The 8,764-nt window shown below is 43.5% G+C and overlaps 1 pseudogene; it reads left to right on the forward strand.

Moving 5' to 3' along the window:
- Positions 1 to 494: 494 nt before the first annotated feature.
- LOC126197560 (5S ribosomal RNA) lies at positions 495 to 612 on the forward strand (annotated as a pseudogene).
- Positions 613 to 8,764: the final 8,152 nt, after the last annotated feature.

An 8,764-nucleotide genomic window follows, 5' to 3' on the forward strand; every position in this document is an offset into this window, starting at 1 on the left:
TGGTGCGTGTCCCAGGCACTGTCACCAAACTGACCTACTTGAATGGCATCCTGCGACCCGTAGCCATAAACTTTCTGCACGAGACGACACGCCATTTTTCAGCGAGACAATGAGCGGCCACATGTTGCTCCACGAAAACATGCCATCTTGGTGTTACAGGATGTCAGCCTTTTATTCTGGCCCATCAAATCACAAGACATGTCGCCGGCACAAAATGTGTGAGATATGGTGAAACGACAGAGGCAGCACTGTGACCCAATGCAATCCACACCACAGACGAACTTCGGAACCAGATGAATGCAACATGGATGGCCATACCACTGGACGCCATTAGCGCCCTATAGGGGTTGATGCCACCACGAAATGGTTGACAATGAACGTCGTTGTGTCCTTAGGAATACCTTGCCTCCAATCACGAATTGCTGAGGCCTGAATCTCTTCTTCTCGTATACTCTTTGCTCTTCATATATTTCTCTGTCGGAGACACTAATACTGCCAACGGCCTTGCCGTAGTGGTAACACCGGTTCCCGTCAGATCACCGAAGTTAAGCGCTGTCGGGCTGGGTTAGGACTTGGATGGGTGACTATCCGGTCTGCCGGGCGCTGTTGGCTAGTCGGTTGCACTGAGCCCTTGTGAGGCAAACTGAGGAGCTACGTGAGCGGCTCCGGTCTCTTAAACTGAGATACGGCCAGGAGAGCAGTGTGCGACCACATGCTCCTCCATGTCCGCATCCAGTGACGCTTGCGGGCTTAGGATGACACGGCGGCCGGTCGGTACCGTTGGGCTTCGTGGCCTGGGGTTGTGTTGTTTGGGGGAGGAGACCCGATAGCTAGGTCATGGGCCTCATCGGATTAGGAAAGGAAGTCGGCCTGGAGCGATTTATGGAAATCACGGAAAACCTAAATCAGGATGGCCGGACGCGGGACTCAACCGTCGTGGCCTGTTCTGGAGGAGTTTAGTTTAGTTTTTATATACTCTTATTGTTCCTAATTTCTCATCCGATTTCTTTGGAAATTTGTGGTAGGTTCATAAGGGACGAAACTGCTGAGATCATCGGTCCCTAGGCTTACACACTACTTAAACTAACTTATACTAACTTACGCTAAGGACAACACACACACACACACACACACACACACACACACACACATGCCCGAATGGCCGAGGGATGACTCGAACCTCCGTCGTGGGGAGCTGCGCGAACCGTGGCAATGTATCCCCTAGACCGTGCGGCTACCCCGCGCTACGATTAGTGTCTTTAACAGGAGCTCTACATATTTACCCACATATTTCTTTACTTTTGTTCATACATCACCTCCTTCAGCCTAACTAACATAAGGACATCACACACACCCATGCCCGAGGCAGGATTCGAACCTGCGACCGTAGCCGTCGCGCGATTCCAGGCTGTAGCGCGTAGAACCGCTCAGCCACTCCGGCCGGCATGGATTTTTCGTTCTTTCTTCGAGTTTACCAAGATAGTCGATGGACGTAATTTGTCTGTATGACAGTACGTTCACATGAATCCGTTCAGTTTACTGAAAACACGTACTACGGGATTTGATTCAACGAAATACTATGAGGTTACAATTTTGTGATGTTGGCTTGTGCTAGTGCATTCGGCAATGATAGCAGGTAAAGTCTGATGCATTGTCCGAGACAAGAGCACACAGTTTGCTCATATGTGGAATTAAATGATTTAGGAGACACTTTCAAATGTGTGAATTGGTGGACGTCTTAACACGATGCAGTCCCAAATACTTAGTAAAGACGTCAAAGGCGATCAAAGATTATTTGCAACCAATGTAAGTTTTCCAAAGGCTGTATTCTTCTAGATTCAAGGTTCACCAAGCCAGTCTTGCATGTAATAGTTTGCACGCCTGCCGAAAGCTAACGATCTGACTATCGCAATAGGCAGTGGTTTGTGCACCATACCAATAACATTAGAATTTATGGATGGTACAAACAATTGCTAAGGCTTCCCGTTTACTGGTGGTATACAATCTCTCCCAGTACGATAAAGTTCGGCTAGCAAAAGGTATTGCACAAACTCTCTGTTCTCCACCTATTTTTTTATTTTTATTACTATAATTTTTTTTTTTTGAAAAGACCAGCACATAATCCCACAGATGATGAATGTGTTATGAGGCCAAACTACAATGCCATGTCCAGACGATAAAAGATTTCTGCATTGATGAGAGCTCGTTTAATTTCACTGAATCCATCCTGACATTCAACTGGTCCCAGCCAGGGTGCATTTTTCCGTAAGAAACTTAACTCTTCAGACTTCTGCCAGTATGTATAAGAAAAATGTATTTTCCTGAAGCCTGACGAAGTTCGACATGCCAGTCGGAAGCTCTTGAATACAGGCTGGAGAAGTAATGGTCTTCTTGAAACTTCTGAATTAACTCCTAGATTTTCCAGGTGAGTTGAAACATCCCCTTTTTGAAGAATTATACATGACTGTGCTTTAACTGACACACAATATTTTTTAGCGCAACGCAATCTGACTTTCAATAATCCCTACAAAAGAATGGCCCTGTCTAATATTAACCTATACGTTTCACAAATCACTTACCTCACAAAAATCTTCATTACTCGAACTACTGCAATACAGCGAGCGCCACTACTGCCAGCTAAATAAAAGATTGAAACTAAGGAAGGCACTAACTACTGATGGGCATAGCTAGCAAATGAAAGATTTTAATAGAGAACAAACACTGTATTTACCTTAATAGTCATATTATATATAGCAGTTCATGACAGTCTTACAAATTTCCAAACTCCGCCATCTCTCTCCCCACATCCATCACTGCTGGCGGCTCACCTCCAACTGCGCAACGCTACGCGCTGTTCACATCCAGCTGCCGCTGCCCAACACTACAATGGCAGACAACAATGCAAACTAGCCACAGACTGCACACAGCACAGCCAGTGATTGTCATACATAGCGCTACGTGGCGTTACCCATAAGAAAACAGAAACAGCCTACTTACAGAGTTTACATTTGTACAACTATGGTATTAACTACCTGAGGATCCAGAACAAGAAACCCTTTTCCACTTGCTGAGAACTGCAGCAGAAAATAGTTGATGGTTGTATTATATCCCATTGAACCTTTTTAGTTATTTCTTCAGTTACTGGTTTTCTCTGTTTTTAGGAATCAGGTAGAAGCTGTGGCAATACGTTTTCTGCAGGAAAACATCCACATTGCAGGTTTGCCCCTCAGTAATCCCTCGTTCTCTCTAAAATCCGTGGTAATAGATTCAACATTTGCCTTTTCTATCCTGCATCTTTATAGATACTCCACAAGCCACCGTGCAACACATGGCTGAGGATGCCTTGTACCACTACCAATCATTTGTTTTCCTGTGCCAATCTAAATAGGGCGAGGGAAAAACGACTATCTACAAGCCTCCGGATGAGCCCTAATACCTCGTATCTTATCTTCGTGGTCCTTACGAACGTTGTACTCTTATGTTGGCTGCAGCAGAATCGTTCGGTAGTCTGCTTCAAATACCGATTGGGTGTAATTTATCAGTATTCTCCTTCGAAAACAAGCTGAAATGTCTTTACTCTGAACGCCGTCTGACTTCCGTTGCCGCGTATAGACTGGCGAGTGTTTATCAGAGTAACTCAAATTACAGCCTAGCGTAAAAAACCATTATGTGCACTCCAAAAGTACTCTACTACCCGAGTAGCTGTTTCCTAGCGTAGTGCATCACTGACCAGTCAAGGGGAGTCCTACAAATCCCGACGCGTAACGCAGTTCTAGAAATCTGCAGCCAATGCCGTCACAGAGTCGTCGAAGCATTTGGCTGAGGCCCTCCATTCGGTACCGAACCTAGGGACTCCATGAGGGCTGAAGGCTGCCTGTATGAACTATGGCTTACACCCAAGAAAAGTCAACCAGTTTTAAAATAAGATTGTTACAAGAGCCTTCAGCTGCAGATCTCTACCGTCATAGATTGAATTATGTAATCAGCATACCTAGACATAATGATACGAACCAGAAATCGAGGACATCAAATATTGTATAAATGAATCTATAGGTGAAGCTGTAAGAAGTGAGTCCAAGAATCAAATACCAAAAGGGCTTAACATAAGCATGAAGAAACTGAAGAAATAACTAAAGAAAAACAAAGAGCAGACGAATGTTTTCTACAAATCTTTAAATGACGAGAAACAAAGTATAATCGATGACCAGATGGCAGCGACAGAACAGTGTACGGAAGGCAAATGTTCGCTTTCAAAATATTAAGAAACGAAAGTGCAAAAACGAAAATGAGTCTTAAGTTCAACATTTAGTCGACAGGAAACCAACCCCTTTATTACATTCCTTACAGCGTTTATTAACGATTCTGTCAACAGCTGCAGTATTTATATAAGGCTGCTAGCTTCGAACATCACAGGTTCATGTTCAGACTTGGTCTACTGAGGATGCACTGACAGTGTGTGTTCTTAACAACAAACTTGAAAGTGACAACACGTGTTCTGTATACGTTCGCAGAGTGAATGCCACAGTTCACACACGCCTCTTACCAAGTCAAGTTTGAGAATACTAAGTTTTAGTCATTACCTCTCACCACGTACAATGCAGTGTTCGACGGACTTCGCTTAGCGGCCGGAAGCAGCGGAGTTTCCAAAGTCATCAGTGCTAACAGACGTGCAGAACTAACTGAAATAATTAGGATAGTGGGCCGAAATTTCCGTTAATGTTCTATGACAGCAGACAACCGATAACAGCGCCTATGCTAATAGTACGACAGCACCTGCAACGCCTCCCCTGGGCTCTTAACCATATCGGATGGACTCTAAACGATTGGAAAACCGTGGCCTGGTCAGCTGTGTCCCAATTTCGGCTGGTAGGAAGAGCTGTTAGTAACCAAAACATCCCCGGTCCCGGGTTTGAAACCCACCAAAGCTTAAATATTCATTAATAATCACCGTAGGCTGCCGAAGTCTTCCAGCATGAGAAGTCACCCTCATTCTGCCAACGGCCTTGTCAAAGAAGGAGGATGAACGGAGATTCAGGGCACTCTCTTGTCCTTAGAGTCGGAAACTGCCTCTAAAGGCGGAAGAATTATCAATGACCAACGGCAAGAAGATGCAGAAGGCAACGGAAAACACTATATTACAGGCACGTAACGTGTATCCACAGGACATGTGGCTGTAATTGATAAAGTGTCATGATGACCTATCCATTGGCGTAAGATTTCGGAATAGCACCCATTCGGATCCCCGGGAGGGGACTACCAACGGGGAGCTGACCATGACAAAAAGGTTCAATAAGCAACGAAAGGATAAGGTTCTACGATTATGGACTGCCAGAAATTTGAGCGTGGTAGGGAAGTTAGAAAACCTGAGAAGGGAAATGCATAGGCTCAATCGAGATATAGTAGGTGTCAGTGAAGTGAAATGGAAAGAAGACAAGGACTTCTGGTCAGATGAGTATAGGGCAATATCAACAGTTTAATAAAAGGATAAAGCGTTATGAATAGGAAGGTAGGACAGAAAGTGTGTTACTCCGAGCAGTTCAACGATAGGGTTGTTCTTACGAAGATCGACAGCAAAATAACACCAACAACGATAGTTCAAGTATATATGCCGACGTCGCTGACTCAAGATAAAGAGATAGAGACAGTACTGAGAAAATCGAAACGGTAATGCAGTGCGTGAAGGGAGATGAAAATGTAACAGTTTTGGGCGACTGGAATGCAGTTGTAGGGGAAATGGTAAAAGCAAAAAGTTACAGGAGAATATGGGATTGGGACAAGGAATCGGAGAGGAGAAAGACTAATTGAGTTCTGTGATAAATGTCGGATAGTAATAGCGAATACTCTGTTCAAGCATCACAAGAGGTGGAGGTATACTCAGAAAAGGCAGGGTGATACGGCCAGATTTCAGTTACATTACACCATGACGAGACAGAGGTTCCGAAATCAGATATTGTATTGTAAGGCGTACCCAGAAACACATATAGATTCAGATCACAATGTAGGAGAGATGAAGAGTAGGCTGATATTTAAGAGATTCGTCAGGAAGAATCAGTACGCAAAGAAGTGGGATACAGAAGTACTAAGGAATGACGGGATAGTTCTCTGAGGCTATAGATACAGCAATAAGGAACAGATCAGTAGGCAGTACAGTTGAAGAGGATATCTCCAAAAAGGGCCATCACAGAAGTTGGTAAGAAAAACTTAACTACAAAGAAACTAACGGTGAAGAAAACATGGGTAACAGAGGAAATACCTCATTTGATGACTGGAAGAATGAAGTACAAAAATGTTCAGGGCAATTCGGGATTACAGAAATACAAATCGCTAATCATTTAAACAAATAGGAAGTCCAGGGAAGCTAAGACGTAATGGCTGCATGAAAATTGTGAAGAAATCTAAAAGGAAATGGAGGATTGACTCAGCATGTACGAAAGTCAAAATAACCTTCGGTGAAATGAAAAGCAAGTGCGGTAATATTAAGGCTGCACCGGGAATTCCAAATTTAAATGAGTCCGCAGGTCGTGGTCTAGTGGTAGGTTTTCTGCCTCTGGATCACTGGCTCCAGGGATGGGGATTTGCTCTGCCGGGGGATTGGGTGTTTGTGTTGTCCTCCTTATTTCTTCATCATCATACTATTTGTGAGAGTGACTAGATTGGATTGTGAAAAGAAAATGGTCTGTGTTGAAATTGGGACTTTTATGGGCGTTGATGACCGCGCAGTTGTGGGTCCCAGAAACCCAGCATTATCATCATCACTGTTAAATGAAGAGGACAGTGCGCATTGGTGGAAACAGTACATTGAAGGCCTCTATGAGGTGGAAGATTTGTTTGATGTGATAGAAGAAGGAACAGGAGTCGATGTAAGGGGATCCTGTATTAGAATCAGAATTTAAAAGAACTTTGGAGGATTTAAGATCAAATAAGCTGAAGGGGGTAGATATGACTTCATCAGAATTCCGAAAACCATTGGGCGTAATGGCAACAAAATGACTACTCACGTTGGTGTGTAGAATCTACTCGTATGAATCTTGCAGCATACCATCTGACTTCCGGAAGAATATCGTCCACAATATTCTGATGAATGCAATATCACACAAGTGCGGAAATATCACACAACCAGCTTAATAGCTCATACGTCAAAGTTGCAATAACATATAGAAGAATGTAAAAGAAAATTTAGGATGTGTTCAAAGGGTTCAAATGGCTCTGAGCACTATGGGACTCAACATCTTAGGTCATAAGTCCCCTAGAACTTAGAACTACGTAAACCTAACTAACCTAAGGACATCACACACACCCATGCCCGAGGCAGGATTCGAACCTGCGACCGTAGCAGCCCCGCGGTTCCGGACTGCAGCACCAGAACCGCACGGCCACCGCGGCCGGCTTTGGATGTGTTAGATGACGATCAGTTTAGCATTAGGTAAGGCCCCAGGGAGGCAATTCTGACATTGCGGTTGACAATGAAAGAAGACTAAGAAAAATTCAAGACACTTTTAGAGGATTTGACGACCGGGAAAATGATGTCGACAATGTAAAATGGTACAAGCTGTTCGAAATTTTGAAAAAAAATCTGGGTAAGCTGCAGAGAGAGCTGGGCAACGTACAATACGTACAATTGCCGAGAAGGAATAACAAGAGCTCACGACCAAGAACGAAGTGCTCGGATTGAAAAGGGTGTAAGGCAGGGATGAAGTCTTTCGTCCCTATTTTTCAATCCGTGCATCGAAGAAGCAATGATGGAAATAAAAGAATTTCAAAATGCAAGCATCGCAGATAAACGATTCGCTGATGACATTGCTATCCACAGTGAAAGTGAAGAAGGATTGCATGATTTGCTGAATGGAGTGAACAGACTAATGACTACAGAATATGGACTGTGAGTAAATCTATGAAAGACGAAAGTAATGAGAAGTAGCAGAAATTAAAACGGTGGAAAACTCAGTATCAGGATTGATGGTCACGAAGCAGATGAAGTTAAGGAATTCTACTAACTAGGCAGCAAAATAACCTATGATAAACGGAGTGAGGAGGACGTCAAAAGCTGACAAACACTGGCAAAAGGGGCATTGTTGGGCAAGCGATACCTACCAATATCAAACACAGTTCTTAATTGGAGGAATAATTTTCTGAGAACGTACCTTTGGAGCACAGCATTTTACGGTGGTGAAAGGTGGCCTGTGGGAAAACTGGAACACATGAGAATCGAAACATTTCAAATGTGGTACTACAGACAAATTTTGAAAATTAGGTGGACTGATAAGGTAAGGAATGAGGAGGTTCTGGGCAGAATCGGAGAGGAAGGGAATATCTGAAAACCTCTGACAAGGAGGACAGGATGTTAGGATATCTGTTAACACATTAGAGAATGACTTCCATGGTACTAGAGAATGCTGTAGAAGGCAAAAACTGTAGAGCAAGTCAGAGAGCGGAATACATCCTTTAAATAATTGAGGTTGTAGTTTTCAAATGTTACTCTGAGTGTGGCACAGGAGAAGAATTCGTGGCAGACCGCATGAAACCAATCAGAACACTGATGACTCAAAGAAAGGAATAGGGAACTGATGATACGTTTCGAGTATGGCGCAGAACTCACAAGGCTCCTGTCTGCCCATACACGCCCAATGAAGGACTTTCAAGGCATATCATATTCCAATCCAGGTAAAGCTACCTGCTTCATGGACCTAATATTTTAATCCCCAGTATGTATTAAATGGTTTATTAAATTTCAAAGCTAATTCTTGCCCACACTGTTTGCATCTTA

The sequence above is a fragment of the Schistocerca nitens genome, chromosome 7 (assembly GCF_023898315.1).
Source record: "Schistocerca nitens isolate TAMUIC-IGC-003100 chromosome 7, iqSchNite1.1, whole genome shotgun sequence".
Lineage (NCBI taxonomy): Eukaryota > Metazoa > Arthropoda > Insecta > Orthoptera > Acrididae > Schistocerca > Schistocerca nitens.